Genomic DNA, 21,160 nt, shown 5'->3' on the forward strand with positions numbered 1-21,160 from the left:
CACAGTGCTGTTAGGTCTACATTTTTACTAAATATATTCTAAATATCTTTAAAAAATTGTTTAGGGGCGCCTGGGTGGCTCACTCCAACTTCGGCTCAGGTCATGATCTCAGTCTGTGGGTTCGAGACCCCCGTCGGGCTCTGAGCTGTCAGTCAGCACAGCTTCGATTCTGCGTCTCTTGTGAGCCTGCTTCGGATTCTTGTCTCCCTCTCTCTCTGGCCCTGCCCCACTCACTCTCTGTCTCTCTCTCAAAATAAAATAGACATAAAAAAATTAAAAAAATAAAAAATAAAAAAATTGTTTAATCTGTAACTGTTTAAAATATTGAAAATGCATGCCCTCTGCAATGTTCTCTCACCAATCTTCACTACATCCCAACCAGCCAGGCAATTTTATGCAGTTTTACATTTTGTAGTCAAAATATTACAAACTTAAATGTTAAATTAAGATGTGTTTCTTTGCCACCTGCAATTCCCTCACCCCTTCCCACATTCTGATTTACTCTTTAGGATTCTGTTTCCCCCTTCTCTCCTTCTCCCTCCTACCCTTGCTTCCCGCAAGGGGACTGTAGGCTAATGGGGGAAATAAGTCAGGTCCATAAATAATTGTAATCACTACCAGAGGCAAATAAAAGGGCAAAGAGAAGGACTTCCGATTTCAGAAGATTCCTTCACCCAGCTTGCAAATATGCCCACACATCTGACAGCAAAGGAACTAGAAAAATCCTTCTGGACTTTACTTATTTTTTCTCCTTTCAAGGGGAACAACCACAACAAAAAAGGAGGTGACATCTTTTCTCTGTCTTTTCAGTTGGAGAAAACAAAAATCACTAACAGTCAGGATGCCTGTTTGCGTCGCAGTTAGGTGGTACCTAAACAGAGAGATTAGACTCAGGATTTCTGAATCCCAGGTTTGTGCTTTCACAATGGCACAATGGTTCACCCTAAAAACTACCTACAAAATGCCCCCATACCAATACTGTGAGTAAAGAACACTTGCCATGTCCAGAAATTCTCCAATTATTTTTACAATAGCAAAACATGTCTTGAGAAATAGGAGGAAATGATAAAGATAATCCTTTCATTTGATTTTTCTTTCAAATAGAGCTATATTCATACCTTGATTAAAATATCACACAAATGCAAACGAGCTTCCAACATGGCCCCACCCAAAAAAGAAAGATCTAGAAAGTGATTTTCTGAATGTGCAAGAGCAAATATTTTACACGCCAGAGAATGTTCCTGCCTTGGGGGTCTACTTACCACACATTCATAATGTTGAAAGAGACCTTAAATATAATCTAATATAAGCCTTTAAATAAACTAGAAACCATCTCAATAACATCTGTCAATAAGTCATTCACCTTGTGCTGGAACGTTAGCAATTAATGGATACAGCATCTGGGTGAAATCAAGAAAAAGTAAATACAGTACCTTTATGCACTGAACTGACTTCTTAGTCCAGCATCCTACCAAATTATATGTCTTTTTAGCTGTATGGTTTGGATTTAATGAGTGGTTTGCTAAATTGAACGTCAACATCTTTCTGTCACATGCACACACACACACACACACACACACACACACACTCACACACACACCTGTACGCCACAAAAGAGGAAAATAATCAAAAGCCAGTATTACTGTATTATCTTGGGAAGCACTGATTATGACACATGATTGACAGAAAACATGATAGGCAGTCACAGACTCACAACATTTAGGTTTCTGGCTAGAATAGTCCTTCTTGTACATAATCTAGCCCAAGACTTTCCTTTTACTTAAAGGGAAATCAAGTCTTTAAGAGATTTGCCAGGGTTTATAGATTTCTGTCTCAGTGGCATTTGACTACACACACAGAGGGAGGGAATTTACAGATTATTTAATACAGAGGTTGCAGCAGTAATAATCATAGTTCAAAAAAGAGAAAACACCAAAGTGAAGGCAGGCAAAGCAGGATCAATACCCTCATTAAACACTCAATGGCTTTTCCCCTCTGGATTTATATTTTTCCTCATTTTCTGGGTTGTCTTTTATGCATTAAATACAGAAGAAAAAAATAATGAAAGAGTCTCTTGACTGTAACTGGAATCAATGTATCTAACATGTTTTCCAATACTTACTGTTTATATCGCCTCATTAGATTCACATGCTAGGAAGGGTTCAAAAAGGAAAAAAAAAACTTGAGAAAGCCATTCATAATTTTCTCTTCAGGATTTAACAGTCATTCCTTACTTAAGTCTTACAGTGTGTTTTCTATTAAATCCCAAGTGATAAAGCTTCAAGTATGCTGAAATTCAGAGCCCAACAAAAAATAAATAATAAATAAATAAATAAATAATTTGCTGCAAAAGGGCTTTGTTTATGTGGATTTGTTTTGCTAGATTTTGAAAATCCACATTCTCATTTTCCTCTGAAAAAGAAGACCAGTAACAGTTTGATTCCACGTCATGGTAACATTCTTTTTAACGTTTAAGGAAAACACAGATTATGATGCCCCTCCCCCACTTCCAGGAACAGAAACTCAATCCTCATGAATTTACTGTCTTTCTTCATTAGTGTTCCTTGATTGATGTTGTTAACCAAGTTTTCCTCTATAGGTGTTCACATGGTTAATAAAGTGAACATTTGCAAATGTTCCTATGTCCTGATAAAGGTCACAGTGTCTCTTGGCATGATTTTATTTTATATTATTTTATTTTATTTTATTTTACTCTTATTTGTTTTTACTGTATTTTGCCCTTTTAATTTTTAGTTTAATTTATCTCTTAATTCTTAGTTTACTTATTGTCTCTGCTTTCATTTATCCCCATTACACCTTATATTACGAGGCTTTTTGTTTGTGTCCTCAAATATTTACCTTAAAGCAAATGATTTAAATAACAATGAAGACAGATAAAAATATAAATAAAAAATCAAAATCTTTACACAAATCCTTTTCTTCTAACTGTTATCCTACTTCTCTCTTATGTCCTATTTTAAAAATTAGTAGTCAATACCCACTTTCTCCATATATTTACCAACTGATCTTTTACTTCCTTTGCTCTAATCTCATAGAATTATTTCCCAGAGTTTAGAGATTTTAAGGTTAACAATGACCTTTGAATGGGTGAATCCAAGAGGCATTTGGTAGTCATAATTCTCCTCCAGGTCTCTAATAACTTTGATCTACAGGATTTTCTTTCTTTTCATAAAATGATCTGCTTGCAAGATTTCTAAGTTTCAAAAGTGATCTGGTTTTCTTACCTACTTTCCTTTTTTTTTTTTTAATCTTTTGCTCCTGGCCCCAAATCTGGAATCTACAAGTGATCCTCAAATATATGTCATCTATCAAAACTCTTTTAGAGGTCTCAACCCACTAAACCTGCCTTAACAATGATTGTCCTAAATCCTAATGGTTCTGTGCCATTTTTTTGTATCTCAATTTTATTGGAAATTGAATCATATTTTACCTGTTTTTATATATTCGTAGGATTTTGAGTTTCTTAAATTTGTAAAACCATTGTTAGGACATCCTTGAAACCCTCAGACATAATGAATATAAACAAAAGTAGGCATAGTGAAATGACTAAATTCTTAGCATGATTTTAGTGTCTAAGTGCTTACTGCTTGGCTGTACCTTTAAAAAAAAATTTTTTTTTCCGTTTATTTTTGAGAGACAGAGAGAGACAATGTGAGCAAGGGAGAGGCAGAGAGAGAGGGAGACACAGAATCTGCAGGTTCCAGGCTCTGAGTTGTCAGCACAGAGACCCATGCAGGGCTTGAACTCAGAACCATGAGATCATGACCTGAGCCAAAGTTAGACACTTAACTGACTGAGTCATCCAGGCACCCTTTGCTGTGCCTTTAAGAATGAGTCTTACTCAACTTTGTAGATTTCCCACTCTACTCCTCCACACATATGCCTAACTTAGAGAACACATCGTAGGTGTCAGAATTATCTTTAAACTTAATTTTGTCTTTGTATTAAAATCAGGACCACAAATCGAAAGAACACTCATTTGCATTTGGCTTGAGGAGAGTATTAAAGTTCTGTTTTAATTCAAAATGTCCAAATATACTCCTAGTTTTTCAATGAACAGGTTTAATAGATGATGTCAGGAAGAATACTAAGGTACACTTTGGTTAGTAATTCACATAAGAAACAAGATATTTGAGTTATCTTAGGATTCATCACTGAGATGGGCTTGGTCAGATGATATTAAAATATACAATCTAAGATACATTATTGCAAATGTGCAGCATACAACAGGAAGAAGGCACTTCAAAATCATTCACATTCTGTTTTTATTTCTTCAGTAAAAAGCAAATTCAATTAAGCTTAAATAAGACTCCATATCTTTTTTTTTTAACATTTTTTTAAATGTTTTTATTTATTTGAGAGAGAGAGCACGCATGAGCAGGGGAGGGTCAGAGAGAGAGGGGGACAAAGAATCTGAAGCAGGCTCCGGGCTCTGAGCTAGTTGTCAGCACAGAGCCCGACGTGGGGCTCAAACCCACAAACTGTGAGATCTGGCCTGAGTCAAAGTTAGATGCCCAAACGACTGAGCCACCCAGGTGCCCCAAGACTCCATATCTTGATGGCAAATGTTAAAGAATTCAATTTTTTTTCCAGGCCATTTCCTTTAGTAGCTGAATGGGAAAGCTGTACCATCACAACATATAATTTTATTTTTTGGCTGGGCACAGCGTACTTTATTGATGGTGCATGACAAGTTAGGGCTCTCTAAGTCCCTCCCCTTTAGAAATCGTGTGGAGATTTGGAGATTCGCAGTGTGTTGGAAGATGAGTTAGAGCAAGGACTTTTCACCAACTGAGGACCTTTCTCTCTCTCGTGTTCTCTTGCTGGGGCAGGTGGTCCAGGAGTCTCTCATTCCTCAAAGGCCATGTGGACCATAAGGTCTGCCACCCTGTTGCTCTAGCCAAATTCGCTCTCTTACCAGGAAACGAGCCTGACAAAGTGGTGACGGAGGGCAAGGCCAGCCCAGCACTGAAGGTGGAAGAGTGGGTGTCTTTGTTAACGTTACAGGAGACAACCTGGTCTTCAGTATAGCCCAGGATGCTCTTGAGGGAGGGGGCCCTCCAGTGCCTGCTTCACCACCTTCTTGATGTCATTGTATTTGGTAGCTTTCTCCAGGCAGGCAGCATGTCAGATCCACAACTGGCAGATTGGGTGTGGGGGCAGGGCAGGCCATACCAGTGGGTTTCCAATTTAGCTCAGGGATGACCTTGCCGACAGTCCCGGTAGCACCAGAAAAGCAAGGATGATGTTCTGGACAGCACTTCAGCCGTCACATACCATCACAATACTAGTCATGTTTTATCATTAACTCCTTGAGCTATCTTCCTTATTATTCTATATGCCTTTTGAGAATAAAGCCTTGATCTTTACCCCATATATCTAATATAAATATAAATAGAGGGGTGCCTGAGTGGCTTGGTTGGTTGAGAATCCGACTTTTGATTTGGGCTCAGGTCATGATTTCATGGTTGTGGGACTGAACCCCATGTCAGACTCCATGCTGTGCGTGGAGCCTGCTTGGGATTCTCTCTCTTCCTCCCCCCACCCCCGCTCACAGTCTCTTTTTCAAAGTAAATAAATAAACATTTAAAAAAAGACAAGTACTTAGAAACGAGGCAGTAAACCATCTGTTCGCTGAAGGGTGACCTTGTTGCCTTAGATTCCTCAACTAAAAAGGCAAGAAGGAGATACAATTGTAGCTACCTCGCGGTGTTACACTGGTTCAGACCTTCACCCCGCACCACCAGGTGCTATTTCAGTACTGCCCTACTGGACAGCTTTGGCGGTGTCATTCACACAGTCCTCCCTGGAGCTGTGCAACTCCAGGTCTCATTCAGAGTGGGAACAACCATTATCATCCTCATCAGGCCCCAAAACAGAAGGACTTCACTTCATTTAAACGGGAGAAAAAGCAGCAAAAGTGTAAGCAGGTCCTTCATGGTGGGGATAACTGTGCCTGCCTCCTCACGTGAAAATGGTAACAGTTTTTAAAACTGTGTGGATTTTTGTCCTTTCATCTAGGAATCCTTGTTTAAGGTTTTCAATGAGAATGAATTATGACTGGGGCGCCTGGGTGGCTCAGTAGGTTAAGTGTCCGACTTCAGCTCAGGTCATGATCTTGCGGTTTGTGGGTTCGAGCCCTGCATTGGGCTCTGTGCTGACAGCTTGGAGCCTGGAGCCTGCTTCAGATTCTATGTCTCTCTCTCTCTTTGCCCCTCCCCACATTCATGCTCTGTTTCTTTCTCTCTCTCTCTCAAGAATAAACATTTAAAAATTTTTAAAAATGAATTATGACTGAATCACATGGAGTTAAGCTTGGAGTTCTGTCCCACTAATACGAATGTAATAACTACTGTGAACTAAAACCCCTCAAGTTTGTGACCATAAGATGATGGATATCCAAGTGAAAACTGAAAATTTTAGGTTTGCTTTTTAAATTAGATATTTGACACAGAATATCAATTTTATCAATTACATCATTGGGTTTTCAAACTATCACGTGACAGGGTCTTTTTCTCAAAACTTTAGCAGGAGGACACACAAGGAGTCTTTTGTGTGAAGAGCCCGTATGCTGTCCTCTCAGCCATTCCCTTCTCTCTGCGGCTCACCCGCAACACTGTGGCTGTCTGTGGACACCTGTGTGGAACCTCGCACCAGCCACAGCAAACCCTCCGTCTTCCAGAAGACCTGCAGAGTCACTTCAGATACTGAAACATTGGGTTTATGGATGATTTACCGACTGTGATGACAAAATCTGTCATTTAAAAATAGATTCACCTTTTGCTAATTAAATAAGTACATTTTAGTATATTTGAAAATCATAAAAAAACTCAATGAAGAAATTTTTCATAAACTCACCACCCAGAATTAATTCTTGTTAATATTTTGAGTTATGCTATTTGGACCTTTTTAAAAACATTTACATGTTTGTGTAGTTTTTTTCTCTTTTCATAAAGTTGGGATTAAACTCCATCTTTCGATTTTGGAGCTGTGAACTTAAAAGGCATATCTTACATATGGTCCTATGTTGCTAAACCTTTTTCTACAACATAAACCTTTAATGAAGGGTCTCACTGTATTCCACAGGTGTGGCAGGCCACAATTACTTCACCCAGCATGCAGATATATCTGATCTATACAGAGATAGATCGATGAAGGTTTCAGTGTTTTCTCATCCAAATCTATCCTTGTCAAAACTCCTGCTATTCACTATAAGCAAATATTGAAACAAAAAGTCTTAAGTTGCATGAATTCAGCTTCACAGAAACTGTAAGAGCACAGAAACGGTATTGTTTAGAGCATTAAGTCCTGGGATTTGTGTTGCTCAGTCCATTTTGCGCTTGGGGACTTTTTTCCAGAGATGACATCCCTGTAAAACTGCTCTCTGAATCTCTTTAGAAAAAAAGAAAACATTCATAGTTTACAGAACTGCGGAAAACACAGCACAAGATGTTTTCTTGCATCTTTAGGACTTGAAAAAAGTAGTAAGAAAACCTAGGTAATTTTCTGTTATTAAAATATACTTAACGCTTATTTAAAACTTGGCTTTAAAAAGAGAATTCCAGACTATATTGTACAAATACACATAACTCATGCATGATTAAGTAGTTACATAAACAAAGACTCTCCAAATGGTTTATAATACAACTAGGACTCATTCAGGCCCTCCCATGTTTTCTTTCTTCACTGAGGAAACTGGTATATGGACCTTGCTCTTGAGTGTACATTTTCGCAGTGATGCTATCCTTTGGTTAGCAAGAACTGGATCTTGATTAATATTTAACAATAATAATAACATTAAGAATATATCTGCCTTGGGGTGCCTGGGTGGCTCAGTCAGTTAAGCGTCCAACTTCAGCTCAGGTCATGATCTCGCAGTTTGTGGGTTCGAGCCCCGCGTCAGGCTCTGTGCTGACAGCTAGCTCAGAGCCTGGAGTCTGTTTCAGATTCTGTGTCTCCCTCTTTCTCGGCCCCTCCCTCACTCATGCTTGGTCTCTCTCTGTCTCAAAAATAAATAAACCATATAAAAAAAATTTTTTTTAAGTATCTGCCTTTCTCTTCATTTACTTTAATTTTCAGGAGCACAATCAAATTTTCATTACAAAAGGGAAGTAATTAGCATATTAGATAAGAGTGACATGGGAGTCCTAACACGTGATTTCAGAGTTTGCTTCCATCACTCACTAGTTAGATAATCTGGAGAAAGTATTACATTGCTTTACCTCAATAAACCCTAGTTTCATCATGCATAAAACAGGAATACTACTACCTTCTTCAAAGCGTACTGGCACAAGGGAAGCAATGACTTTAGTGCAATGTGTGGCATCTAGACAAAGCTGTGTAACAAAACCCAACACAGTAACAACAACTGACGTGAATGTCAAATATGTTTTGAGTGTAGTTTTTAGACATTTTTAAACCTAAATTTAGCCTAAAGAGTAGACTGATATACCTCAATAATTTCCATTTATCAATGTAAGCATTATTACTTGGCTCATCAAATGAAAGATATACCTCAGGAGGGGAAAGGCAGGATTCAATACTGATTCAAAACCATTTTCATCAGCATGGGCATCAATAGTTTAGGCTTAAAAACTATTCTTAGCTAGAAGCCATGGTGGTCACCTCGCAAAGTCAGAGACTCGTGCTGGCAACCATGGTGCTGGCTATACATTCTTGTATTACATGTGCTAATATGCCATTAACTTTGGACCTTTTTCCTTGTGAAAACAGAAGTTCCTTTTTTGACAGGGACCAAAGCTCTTAGTTTATACAGTTGTCCCCATATGCAGACATACACATCTAGATTATATATTAAAAGAAAGACCTGGGAGGAAGAACCAAAACACTTAAGTTTCCTTAGCACCTGAGTTAGGGCTTAGAGGCCAGTTCAGATCATGTCATAAGCCTTTGGCCCTGATCCACATCGCTGATGGATTATTTGGTTGTTGGGGCAGTATCTTATATAAAACCAATTCTGAGGTAAAGGAATCTAGATTTAAGTTCCATACCTTTTAGTTAGTAGTTAGGTGATGCTAACTAAACACAGGTAGACATTCTGAACTCTACTTTGAGGATGATTATAAATAATACAACATAATGTAAAATGAAACAATATAATATACCATATGTGAGACTTCAAAGTATCAAAATTTCTTTATAACTTATAAAAATAAAGTATTAAATACGTATCACTTGTGAAAGAACGCCTTAGCTTACTAATTATAAAAGAGATAAATAATTGATGGGGCATAAAAGGAAACATTTGAGTTGCAAATTATCATCATGTCATTGTGATTGCCCCAAAAACAGATCAACAGCATAAAGTTCATGCAGACAGTCCATTTTTATCGAATTCTTATCTGCTGGGTCATTCTTTATCTTCAATTTCAGCTTCTATATTAATGAATTCTGGACATTTCCCTGAAGAACAAAACCCATTTTTGACTGGGAAATAACATGGAGTAATGAAATGAAAATGAGCTAAATGGGAGTTAAGACCCCAACTGTTTCAAGTACAAAAGAGTCAAAGCAAATGAGCTGAGGGAGGGCAGGAGAGGGGTGGTCAATGAAGTGCACACACTGTGGAGCACAGTACCACCTAGAAGAGTGCCCATTAGCAAACTCACATGTGTTTGCCATGAGGAGCTGTGGGCCTAGTGGAACCAAATTTTCTCATTTGCTAAGAGGAGGCAGATACTCCAGTGTTCTGTAAAATGTTAAAATTATAAAGTTTGCAGATAAAAGTGTGTTTTTAAAAATACTGTACTGGAGGCATACATGGTTGTTTATAAACGCTTAACACACGTTTACAAACACTTCCCTGAGCTGGGTCTAGTCCACAAGGCTCCAGCTTTGAACTCCTGTGCTATAAAATTGGATAGATCTTGCTCCAATCTCAGCTCTAAACTCACTAAGTGAATGCCTCTGGCTAAGAAATTTAACCTCGCCAAGCTCCATTTTCCTCTTGCAAAGTGGGAAGAACAATGCCTCTGTTGTGACGATTGCAAAAATGGACACGGATGAAAACAGTCTAATAGATACAGAATAGGTACTCAAATAATATAGTTGTTTCCCTCTTTTGTAGATGACTTAGAGAAAGAAGGTTGTTCTATTTTCTTCTTTTTATACTTGTTATACTCAAAGCATGTCAGATATCCTGGTTATTAAGAGGGACAGAATTATCCCATTCATTGTTGGAATAAACTGTTTTACTTGAATTATAAAGAAAATGTTAAATGATGGATGTCCCTAATTCTTATAAAGAATAGAGACAAGTTGGCATCAAGTCTGAAAATTTTTTCAGATTGACTCAGAAAGTGCTTCTTTGCAAAATGACAATCTCCTAAACAAAATGCTTTTCCACTATTTCATCAGCTACTCTCTGTCATAAAGATCCTTTTGTTAGTCAAACAGCATTTAAGGACATCAAGAATGTGGTAAGTGATGATACCATATGAACTAAGAATGGATCAATTCTGCTTAGATTACAGTTAACTATACAGCCAAAGATTGAAGTTTCAAAGCAAGACAATTACATAAAACAAATTTAGACACTTAATGTTTTCCAACTATACAAATGTTAATGAAAATTCAGTAAGCAGATGACCAGTGACTGACTAGAAAAATTAAGCTAGTCTCTTTACTACCTTCCAGAGGCCTGGGCTGAACCATTTAGGTTTGACTTTAAAAAGTAAAAACAAAATGAAAAGAAAAATATATAAAATCATGTATTAAAGTTAAATGAGATGGACAGTATGTGTAGTCAAACCTGTTCAGACAAGAGCATTAATATAAATCAGGCATGTTTGAGCATGCATTTAGAGACTGGGTTCATTTAAATCTATAGAAGATAAAAACTTAACAGGCACACAGAGGTGGAAGAATCAATTTCCCTTATAGCAGGCTATTTTCCTTTTTTCTTGTTTCAGAGCATAGCACTGCACCCTGGGGATCCCCAAATGTGGACAATCTACCTAGGAGAGGAAGATGGCTAAACTGTTCCTTCTATGTAAAACTAACTAGGTTAAGAGGTTCCTTGTTACTTCACTTTTTAATTTTTTTATGTTTATTCATTTTTTGAAAGAGAAAGAGAGAGACAAAATCCGAAGCAGGCTCCAGGTTCTGAGCTGTCAGCACAGAGTCCAATGTGGGGCTTGAATTCATAAACCACAAGGTTACGACCTGGCTGAAGTCAGACGCTTAACCCACTGAGCCACCTAGGCACCCCTCGTTCCTTCATTTTTTAAAAGCTAGGGTTTATTTTTAATGATTGCTGATGTTTTAGGCATCTGGCTCAACACACTATAAATTCTAGAGTCATGTGGTGACTCAGTGGGTTAAGCGTCTGACTCTTGATTTCAGTTCAGGTCATGATCTCACTGTTGCATGAGTTCAAGCCCCACATCGGGCTCTGGGCTGACAATGCAGAGCCTGCCTTAGATTCTCTCTCTCTCTCTGCCCTTCCCCTGCTCACACTCTCTTTCTCAAAAATAAACAATAAAGTAAAAAACTTAAAAGAAAAACGTAAATTCTAAACTTTGTAGATATTTTTATTCAATGAAGTATTTTACAAATAAATTATAATTCAAATGTTTTCCTTAATAAATCAAAATCAGATATTTTCTAAAATATAAAATTTATTTTATGGTTAAGTATGTGCCACTTAAATTCCTCCTCAAAGGATACAAGAGACAATAATGAACCGGTGGCCTGGGAATAATTCTTTCCTTTAGGTATAGGTAACCACAGCAGAGCAGATGATAGAGAAACCCCAGTAAGTCCAGAGTACCCATCTTCATAATCTGAATTATCTGGGAATTCCATAAGAAAGCAAACTTAGGATCTAGAGTATCTTCAAGACACCTAACTCCTTCTCTATGTCTTGTCAGTGCCGATCAGCAGAATTTTGAGAATTCTCATGAGAATTCAAAGTGTTCATTGTTGTACCACCTCCAGGTTGGTAACTGTTATATAAAAATTATTGTCAATTGTCTCTAATGAGTTATTTTGATAGAATGATACCATACCATGGATTCTTCAGAATGGTACTCATTTAAAGTATTTTTTTCTTGCTGTTTTCATCAGTATCCTCACATTTTTAAAAAATGACTTTTGTTCTGGAAAATATGTTCAAAGTAGGTATATCTGACCTATGAGGAGTTTATGGGAGACAATACAGATCAGTAATGATTACAGAGTATGAGCTCAGTTTCTTTTTGGAAGGTACCTCTGTCCATGAGATGCTGCACAAGAATGAACCAGAGATGGACTGTGGGTAAGAAACACTTGCTTGGTTTACATTTGCACTATTATACTGGTAGCATTTTCCAGGGGAATATTATCAGTGTGGTACAGAAGTCATGAGGAAAATAACACCCTTTTTCTCTGGCACATGCTCACAAAGTTTTTTTAGAGTCCCAGTGATCTCAACAAATTTCCTCCTTGAAAATGAAACAAGTGGGGCACCTGGGTGGCTCAGTTGGTTAAGCGTCCAACTTCGGCTCAGGTCATGATCTCACGGTTCATGAGTTCAAGCCCCGCATCGGGTTCTGTGCTGACAGCTCAGAGCCTGGAGCCCGCTTCAGATTCTGTGTCTCCCTCTTTCTCTGCCCCTCTCCAACTTGTGCTTTGTCTCTGTCTCAAAAATAAACTATATAAAAAATTTTAAAAAGAAAGAAAATGAAACCAGTGACTTGTTTTCTGAGAGAGAAGGTCAACTAAACTTAGTCAGACTCTTGGTTTTCTAAGTATATTTTTGCTGCAGTTAGGCTCCGGAATTTCAAGCACTGCAGTAAATGATCTTTATTTAGATGTCAAACAAAGAAAGGGAACAAAGACTTCTACCTTACCCGTAAGTTTCAGAATTTCCATAAAGCAAGATGTCGCCTTAATTTATCTTTTCAGTAAGGCTATTATCTCCATTTCTGCTTAGTCTCAATTTCTGGATACAGATATGAAGGAATGATTTATTTATGATTCGTGAATTCAGTAGAGTGGATTTCCAAATAGCAAATTAGCAAAGTTTGGATCAGGTAATTTGATGCTAATAATAATGAAATTATTCATTTATTTTAATAAATTACAATGAATCCAAAGGTATTCCCCTACTGGTGTCATTATTTCTAACTTGCAATTCAGTTTTGAAAGGGAATAGAAGGAGCCACAGAAATCTTCACGGCTTTTCTTTTTGATATCATAGCATGTCATGAACAATTTTCAATTACGAATTTTTAAAGCATTGTGATTTATTGCCTTTAAGAATTTGACTTTCTTTCACCAAACCCTTAAAATCCTGAGAATATCACAAACATGAATACAATCTACTGTGATGATAATGACAGTTCAAAGAGCTACTAGTGGAAAGCTATTCCACAGTCTTTTTTTTTTAATGTTCATTTTTGACAGAGAGAGCACAAGTGGGGAGGCGGGGAGGCAGAGAGTGAGGAGGACAGAGGATTTGAAGCAGGCTCCAGGCTGACAGCAGAGAGCCTGATGTGAGGCCTGAACCCGTGAACTGCAAGATCATGACTTGAGTTGGACGCTTAACCAACTGAGCCACCCAGATGCCCCAAGACCTTCATTTTCTGGCCTAATACAGCTTACAATCTTCTGAAGGGTAGCGAAAATCAAGTAAGCAAGTAAATAGCTCTGTAATCATGACTTTGATAAATGCTATGAAGGAAAACCACAGGGTGAGGAGAATAGAAAGATACTTAAGAAAATCTCTCCAATGAGTTATATTTAAAGCTCAAACTTCAAGTACAAGGAGATTCCAACTATTCATATTTTAAAAGAGCGAGATGACTGAGTTTTCACCTAAAAACCATAATACAGGGGCACATGGGTGGCTCAGTTAGTTAAGCAACCAAATCTCAGTTTTGGCTCAGGTCATGATCTCACAATTTCATGAGTTTGAGCCCCACATTGAGCTCTGCACTAACAGTGTGGAGGCTACTTCGGATTCTTTCTCTCTCCCTCTCTCTCTACCTCTCCCTGCTCACACTGTCTCTGCCTCTCTCAAAATAAATAAATAAAACTTAAAAAATTTAAAAGAAAATAAACACCATACACAGATTTAAGAAATAGACAGATGCCAAAAATATGTCTTAGTTTGGTCTGAGAAGTCATGTGACAGCTAATGTATGTTGTTTAAATCTGCTTTCATAGAGGATTTCAGTTGGATACAGAGGTTAAGACTGCAAGATGTGCAAGATGCCACTACCATACTGAGGAAAAATGACAAAAATCCGAAAGAAATTTATTTTGTTTTTGTGTTTGTCTCCTTATGCATCCACCTGATGATGTTTCTAGTGATTCAAAGATTTCATTGACTTGGGCTTAAAACTCACTCATTATGAGCAGACAAGAGAAAACTGAGGTTAATTTAATACCCATTGGGAGAAGCGGTGGCACGTCAGGGTAACAGAGCTCAGATTTCCTGGAAAAAAAAAATAATGCTGCTTGACTCACAGCTGCTGTAAATCAAGCAAGATCTACCTGTTTCATGACAAGTATTTAAAACAAAGCATACAGACCCTTGAGTGGGGAAAAAACAGCTTGAACCATCCGGGGGAAAAAAGCACACGAAGATTAAAAATCTAGTAAAGATATATTTTGTTGACGTGAAAAGATGGTTACCTTATAAGAACTATGAAACGATGCCTACAGTATGACCCATTAATAAAATTGTATGTCTGAGTGTGTTTATAGTTGCATGTTTAAAAAATCCAGAAGGAAATATTTCAAAATGGTAATCATTTCTTGATGATAGGCTTATGGGTGATTTTCTTTTCATACACTTCTATATTACCTTTTTGTTGGTTTCTCGCAATGAGGATATATTTTTTTTAATGTGAAAAAGACTCTTTAAAAGATAAAATTTAATTATATTGGTGAATATTTATTTAAAGTCAAATGTCTTCGGGGTGACAGATCTCATTTGTACTGCAAGCTAATCAATTATAAAGGTCACTTCCTCAATGTGGGATGATAGTTCAGATGGCATAATTTGCTCTTTGGCCAGGACTGAAGTGCCAAACAGTCAGACACAAAGTACATACGGAGGGCACTGGCAAAGAAAGGGAGACACCAAAAACTTAGAATATTTTTGGAGAAAGGAATTAAATTTTTGGTATTTCAGAAACGTGTGTAAGTATTTGCTCAGGGAAAATATCAGAAAGCTGTTGAAAGGATGTACTTTTTTATGATTTAATATCATTTTTAATTTTAAGAACAGGTACATGGAAAGATGCTCAGGACATACAGGTGGGAGGTATGGCTAAGTGTTTTCAAGGTCTGAGGTCTACAGAAATCTTAATTTGGTCCTAGGCACAGAAAAAAATTATGTTACCTCCCAACCTGGATGTCAGTAGAAATAAAAGCAATACTCAGCCATAAAATAAGGGCACATTGATCCAACAAAGTTCTGATTTTCCCCCAACAGATGCAACTATGCTTTTCTAAAATATCAAGAATCCAGCTTCTCTCCAAAATAACTTTTGTGTGCCCCATTTTTTGGTGGGGAGGCTGATATCTTAAGCATACACTGAGTCTATCTGGCAATTCAATATGATCAAAGAGCAAATCATGGCACCTGACATATTCAAATAAAAATTCAATACAGTGAGCCACATTTAATGCAGCTTTAGTATATTTGATATTTTAAAATCCTAATTACCAAGATAATAGGTTAAATGTTCTAACATGGCAGATGTGGGCTCATGGGACTTGATATCCAGGTCCAGTTAGACCATTTACCAAACCCAAACTTGAACAAGTCTAACTTCTCTGAGCCTATTTCCACTTATTTAAAATAGTTGTAATGATGGGACACCTAGGTGGCTCAGTAGTTTTAGCTCAGGTCATGATCTTCAGATTGTGGGATCAAGGCCAGTGTGGGGCTTAGTGTGGAGTATGAAGCCTGCGTGGGATTCTCTCTCTCCAGGGCGCTCTCTGCTCCTCCCCTACTCGTATGCGCACATTCACTCTCTCTCTCCCAAAATAAATAAACTTAAAAAAACATTTAAAATAGTTTTGTTGACACAGTTTTATCAGCAAGATAGAATTTGGGGGTATTTTAGATGAAAAATAAAGACTGTAAAATGACTTTATGAACTACAAAAGATGATATTAATATAAGGTGTAATGTGGTACTTATTACAACTATATTGTTTTCACATCTGTATATCTCATATATATATGCATGTCCTACAGAATATGTAGGATATTCTACATTGCTAGAATATGCAAATTTGTCTAGTCATATAAGCTCTACAAATAGTTTGATTATATGATTAATTGCTCTTTTGTAAAAAACACTTTTTACTGGGTAGAATAATAGTTGGAATATATAAACAGGAGGAATTTTGTAACTAACCTTTCACAGTAACACTCTCGTAAATATCTGGCTTATTTATTTCAGACAAAGCAGATTGAGTTATTTATGCTTAAACTTCCATGATAAATTTGGTTTTCTTTTAGGTTGTAATCATGGAAAACAAAGCATTAATCTTTTTACGAACCCATAAGAAATGTAGAAAATGGTTTTGACTTTTCAGATATTTACTAATTCACCCTTTTGGACTCTAGAAGCATGTACATAAAATTGAAATATGTTCTGAGGTCACTTGAAGAAATAGGGAACATCTTATCACAAAGCGAGGAATTAGATATTGTATGCTATGCTCCAACCAAAACAAATTTTACTAAAGTTTAAATGCCAGTCAAAATGTTTAACATTCCAACACGACTGGCATTTATGTCAGTGTTTGAGAAAAGAGTAATTAACAAAATTTGTATGTCGTTACACAGCACATTTAAACAATAACTTGCATGTATTTTTCATATACTTCATTCTTTCTGACATCAACTTGATGGCTTTTGAATTATTTTGTATCTAGACCCCACTCAACTGCATTTTAGTTTTCAAAATCAGCTATACAACAGGGAATAATTTTAATATGGCTGTTAGACATCACACTACACAAAGTTGTTGAGGAAAGACTCTTATGAAGAGGCCAGTGTTTAGCTCCCTGCATCCTAACAAGATGACATATAAAATTTTCCAAGCAGATGGTCAATTGGTTTCTTTAAAAATATGCACATTCTGTAATTTAGAAGCCCACTGCAAAATGGAGTCTTAATGTTATAGATTTGAAAGTACCAGATATTAAACAATGAAGGCACACTTTAAAATGGACAATTTACTCTAGAAAAAGACAGAGAAGTTCTTAAGAAAGAACCTAGCCTGTGCCATCTGAAATATATGCATGTCTAGGTTAAACTTTTGGAGGTTTTGATGAAAGAAAGAATGCCCCGTCTAATCTGGTTACCCAGTTGACAGCACAATTTTGCTATCAGGAAATTCTATATTGTATACTTCTTTTTTTTTTTTAAGTTTATTGATTCATTTTGAGAGACATAAAGAGAACAAGCATGGGAGAGGTAAAGAGAGGGAGAGAGAGGATCCCCAATGTTGGGCTCAAACTCATAAACCTCAAGATCATGATCTGAGCTAAAACCAAGAGTTGGACACTTAACCAACTGAGCCATGCAGGTGTCTCTCTATAGTCTATATTTCTAATCTTCATTCTTCCTGATGAAAATGAAGCCCTGGGGCACCTGGATGGCTCAGTTGGTTGAGCATCTGGCTTCGGCTCAGGTCATGACCTCAAGGTTTGTGGGTTCAAGACCCACCCCCGTCAGGCTCTGTGCTGACAGCTAGCTCAGAATTTGAAACCTGTCTTCAGATTCTGTGTCTCATTCTCTCTCTGACCCTCCCCTGCTCATACTGTCTCTCTTCTCTCAAAACTAAATAAAACACTTCAAAAAAAAATTTTTTTAAACTTATCTTTGTTTAAAAAAAAAAAAAGATGAAGCCCACTGACTGTATTTTAGGTTCCAAACAAACCCCAGCTCTTCTGAAGCAAATGACTGTCATCTCTCAATTTTCTCTTCTCCAAATGAAATAATCCTAGCTTCCTTATTCTTCATTAGAGAATTCCACTTGTAGTCCTTCAAACACACTTCACTTTTGTGTGGCCGTTCAGCAAAGGCCATATAATTGTCTCAAGCTGTGGGATTAAAAACTAGGTCTATGATTCCCATCAGGATCTTATCACACAGTTGAAACGTGCTACTACTGAGTTCTGTGCCCATGGCCTACAGTGAGTGATTGGCCTCTGGCCTAACTATACCAACTTCACCTATAAAACTATAACCCAAAGAAAACTCAACACAAAGGAAATAAAGCCCCAAGATAGCTGTTTTCATTGTATGAAATAGGATCAACTATAACACGTCTTAATTTTTTACAGCTTACTGTCGTTATATCTGAAATTTTAATTTTTGGAAGTCGAAAGTTATCATAAAAAAATGTAGTATGCAGTGTGTTATAAAAATTTTGATATGACATGTAAGACCAGTACCTCATCCTTGCTCTACTTTATTTAGTTGTTATAATTAGGCACCCGATGGTATGACTTTACAGAGTTGTGAATATACATAATTATGACATGCTGTGAGCATATTAAATCCATTCTTCCCATTAAATCTTCTTATCTATAAACCAACTAGAACATTTATTCTCTGAGAAACTAAACTATAAACTTGAATTAAACACATTTAAAAATTTTAAGTGAGGGGCAGTGTGTAAAATAAAATGCAAGATTAAGACAAAAAAATAATGTTACCTTACACTGCAAAAAAAAGTTGGCACTGACAATGATATTGTTTGAGAAGAGATGGATGGATAAAACTAGTCCATACGATGAATGTATTACACTTTAACCTGCAAGGATTTTTCTGGCTTTAATTCAACAAGATCCATTATCCTGGGTAGTAATGGGGCCCTGTACCTTACTCATTTGATGCATCTTCAGTCTCCTGAGCTGCCTTAAAGCCTTGACATAATAAAAGGTCAAGCAGATGCGAATAAGCATTTGTAAACTACAGCAGCCGCCCCCCCCCCATTTTAGGCTACAAGCCACACATTCTCAAGCTAAGCTCTGCTCGCTTTCTTGTTTCATTTCATTGTATAAGCAGGCTAATTTGGAAATGGCTAGGGTACTTGGGATCACATAGATTTTCAAAACAATCCCACTTTCCTACTTGCCCACCTAAATAAATAGACCCATAACACAACATTTGAGAGAACTGTAAAATGGTGCCTGGATACTGAAGGAATGAAGACCAAACAGCAAGCAGCAGGATCAAATAAAATGAATGCATTTCACCTTCCAGCTTGTCTGTGCTTCCTGGGACACAAGGCACAACCATGAAGGGGATGGAGCGGAATTTTGAGAAAACTGATTTGTTTCCATATTCACTTGGCAAAGATGCTGGACACAAAATACCACAAGCCACCTCCCTTTCCCATCATTGTAAATTCAGGGCTCTCAAGTCACCTCCCACAAACCCAATTAAAAATGAAGAAAAGAGGCAGGCTGTGAATTCGCGTCTAGTGTTAAGATACAGAATTAAATGATAGGCATCTGTCCTAATTGGTCACAATGATACTAAGGGACAATAACAAGAATAAATCTCACATTAATCCATATGAAGCCAATGAATAATAATGCAAATCAGAAGCATAGTTTCAAAAATGTGCAATTACCTCCAAGCATGCAAGGACATTTATAACCCATAAGTATGATTGCAAAGCATAGTATGCATATAAATATGTTTCATAAATGCACTAGAAACATGTGTATATATGATATGCATATCCATGGGATATACATTTTATGTTCACAATCACGTCTACCTACTAAAAATCAAACTCTATCCGGCAAATCGCTTCTCAACAAGAGTACATTAGAATATGAAATGGAATGCTAAATTCTAGGGCCACCTTTTCTTAGCGATGAAGGAAATAAGCAAAATCACCTTATAATTAGGCCGGGAAGCTCAGCAGGCACCAAGTGGGTTTTTGAGGAAGGCCCAACCCTATATGTGAGAGCTGCAAATTAAATGAGTCCTTTCAATAACACCCATTTCTTATTAGCTCTTTTTCCACCCCCTGATTCTGCTCCTAAGCTTGGAAGGAAGGGACCAAGTAGCTCAGTCTGCATTCTGAGCCGGTTCAAGATAAAATCAGAACACCATTTTTTTTTTTTAATACACAGCGGATGCTTTCTTACTTCTCTCTTCCTGGCAACCTTCCTCTCTCCCCATCCCCATCACTGTCTCCACATCTTCCTCTCCTACTCTGAGGGAGTCATTGTTCAAGTGCTGGCCACAAATGTACACACAGGTCCTTTAACAGGCAGCTAATCCAAGAAGATAGCCCCACAATCTCCTGCTTACCATGTTGAGACCCGGAGAAGCTGTTGAAAGGAGAGAGAGATGCAAACTGAATCCATTTTCCTTGTGACCGAGTCGGATGCAGCCTCCGAACCCAACATCAGCAGCTGCGGTGGGTTTTTTTTTTTCCCTCGCTCTCTGGTTGGCGACGGGGCGAAGAGGAACCACCCTTCCAGCCTCACTAGAGCATCAGCAGTCGAGGCGGCGGGAGCGGCGGCATCACCACTTGGCCTCCTCCCTCTCGGAGGATGGGGTGAGCTCAGAAGCAGCCAGGAACTTGCAGCAGACACCTCCTCGGCTCCTCCTCTCCTGCCCCCTCCCCCAAGGCCCCACCCCTGCTGCGGTAGAGGCTGCCTGTCCCGGCAGCTGCTGGTTGTCATGGCAACGACCAATGGTGAGCCACCAGACTAAGGGGGAGGGGAGATGGGTGAAATGAGCTGCAGGGGCTGGAGGGAGTGAATTTGTGCTGCTGCTGCCCTCTGGGATGCTCTAGGTCTCTCCTACCCTGGACTCTGGGTCTTTAAAAATGGGGCAAGGGTGCACGGGCACAAGAGGAGAATAATTTGGAATGTAATCGAAATCAAGGTTGAAACATAGAAAATAGCTTAGCTATTTTTTGCACTTTCTAAGGTTTCCCCAAAAATGTATTGAAATTTGCCATCAGAAAAACATAACAAATGGAGAAAATCATATCGTGTAATCGGAGATTATAATTACTCCAAATATGTTTGCCCTTGATAGAATCTTTTACCCAATGTCATTCAAGGTTGTTAAAGAGCAAAGTAAGTGGCTGGACTTTGCAATATGAGTCTGTTTGATTCCTTAGCACTATTCT

At 37.9% G+C, this 21,160-nt stretch overlaps 1 protein-coding gene across 8 annotated transcripts in view; it reads right to left on the reverse strand.

Annotated features, from left to right (window-relative positions):
• Nucleotides 1-20,563, reverse strand: part of JAKMIP2 (janus kinase and microtubule interacting protein 2) — a 173,815-nt gene extending 153,252 nt beyond the window's left edge. For all 8 annotated transcript variants that reach the window (XR_003909849.1, XR_003909850.1, XM_029942222.1 and 5 more), the window contains exon 1: nt 20,329-20,563. The gene's annotated coding sequence lies outside the window, so the exon portion shown is untranslated. The remainder of the gene's footprint in view (nt 1-20,328) is intronic.
• Between the last annotated feature and the right edge of the window lie 597 nt (nt 20,564-21,160).

This window comes from Suricata suricatta, chromosome 6 (assembly GCF_006229205.1).
Source record: "Suricata suricatta isolate VVHF042 chromosome 6, meerkat_22Aug2017_6uvM2_HiC, whole genome shotgun sequence".
Classification (NCBI taxonomy): domain Eukaryota; kingdom Metazoa; phylum Chordata; class Mammalia; order Carnivora; family Herpestidae; genus Suricata; species Suricata suricatta.